This window comes from Trichechus manatus, unplaced genomic scaffold (assembly GCF_000243295.1).
Source record: "Trichechus manatus latirostris isolate Lorelei unplaced genomic scaffold, TriManLat1.0 scaffold00086, whole genome shotgun sequence".
Taxonomy (NCBI): domain Eukaryota; kingdom Metazoa; phylum Chordata; class Mammalia; order Sirenia; family Trichechidae; genus Trichechus; species Trichechus manatus.
Genome location: NW_004444022.1, coordinates 8215955 through 8217790, shown reverse-complemented (window position 1 = coordinate 8217790; position 1836 = coordinate 8215955). Strand labels below are relative to the sequence as shown.

Sequence of the window (1836 nt, the reverse complement as noted above, 5' to 3'; positions counted from 1 at the left end):
AGGTGAGTTGGGACCAATTGATGCATCTTAGATGGCCACTCACTAGCTTTTAAGACCCCCGATGCCACTCACCAAAGTGGGATGCAGAACATTTTCCTAAAAAACTTTGTTATGCAAATTGACCTAGATGTCCTCTGAAACCATGGTCTCCAGACCCCGACCCCTGCTACTTTGCCCCTCGAAGTGTTTGGTTGTATTCAGGAAACTTCTTAGCTTTGGTTTAGTCCAAACGCCTGATATTTTTTGAAAGCCTCAAAGGTTGATCACTTGCAACCTAGCTCTTTTTACAGTTTCTCAAAGTGGCAACACTGCTAAAAAATGTTTACGACAGGCTTTGAAGGCTGCAGAAAACATATTCCAAAAATGCAACAATTTTAAAAGAGTTTCCTTGAAAAGCAAAAAACTTAAATGTCTTTAAACAAACATTCTAGAAATTAAAGACACTGTCCTGCCTTTATACCTTCCCTTATTTCCTTGGTCTCTAAAGCTATCTTCCTTCTGTATGCAATGCCTCTAACAGGGCCTAAACCAGCGCTGTCCAACAGAAATACAATGGGGCCACATATGCAATTGAAAATTACACAGTAACCCCAATAAAGTAAAAAGAAACAAGTGAAATTTATTGATGTATTTTATTTAAACAAATAAAAAAACTAACATTTCATAATATGTGTTGTTAGGTGCCGTCGAGTAGTGACTCCACGTACAACACAACAAAATACTGCCTGGTCCTGCACCACCCTCACAATCGTTGCTATATTTGAGGCAACTGCTGCAGCCACTGTGTCAATTAATCTCATTGAGGGTCTTCCTCTTTTTTGCCAACCCTCTACTTCTCCAGGGACTGGTCCCTCCTGATAACATGTCCAAAGTATGCGAGAAAAAGTCTCGCCATCTTTACTTCTAAGGAGCATTCTGGCTGTACTTCTTCCAAGAGAAATTTGTTCCTTCTTCTGGCAGTCCATAGTATATTCAATATTCTTCACCAACACCATATTTCAAAGGTATCAACTATTCTTTGGTCTTCCTTATTCATTGTCCACATTTCCCATGCATATGAGTTAAGTGAAAAATACCATGGCTTGGGTCAGGTGCACCTTAGTCCTCAAAGTGACATCTTTGCTTTTTAACACTTTAAAGAAGTCTTTTGCAGCAGATATGACCAATGTAATACACTGTTTGATTTATTGACCGCAGCTTGCATGGGTGTTGATTGTGGATCCAAATAAAATGAAATCCTTGACAACTTCAATCTTTTTTCCATTTATCATGATATTGCTTATTGGTCCAGTTGTGAGGATTTTTGTTTTCTTTTATGTTAAGGTGTTAAGACATACTGAAAACTGCAGTCTTTGATCTTCATCAGTAAGTGCTTCAAGTCCTCTTCACTTTCAGCAAGCAAGGTTGTATCATCTGCATATTGCAAGGGTGTTAATGAGTCTTCCTCCAATCCTGATGCCCTGTTCTTAATGTAGTCCAGCTTCTCTGATTATTTGCTCAGCACACGAGAAGTATGGTGAAAGGCTACAACCCTGATACCCATCTCTTTTGATTTTAAGCCATGCAGCATTTTCTTGTTCTGTTCAAACAATTGCCTCTTGGTCTGTGTACAGATTCTGCATGAGCACAATTAACCGTTCTGGAATTCCCAGTCTTTGCAATGTTATCCATAATTTGTTATGATCCAAACAGTCAAATGCCTTTGCATAGTCAATAAAACACTGGTAAACATCTTTCTGGTATTCTCTGCCTTCAGCCAAGATCCATCTGACATCAGTAATAATATTTCTCGTTCCACGTCCTCTTCTGAATTCAGCTTGAATTTTCAGCAGTTCC

The 1836-nt window shown here is 39.0% G+C and overlaps 1 protein-coding gene across 1 annotated transcript in view; it reads right to left on the bottom strand.

The window, feature by feature from the left end:
• The window catches only part of GNS (glucosamine (N-acetyl)-6-sulfatase), a 44882-nt gene that overhangs the window by 16984 nt on the left and 26062 nt on the right, over positions 1 to 1836 (bottom strand). The window lies entirely within an intron of this gene.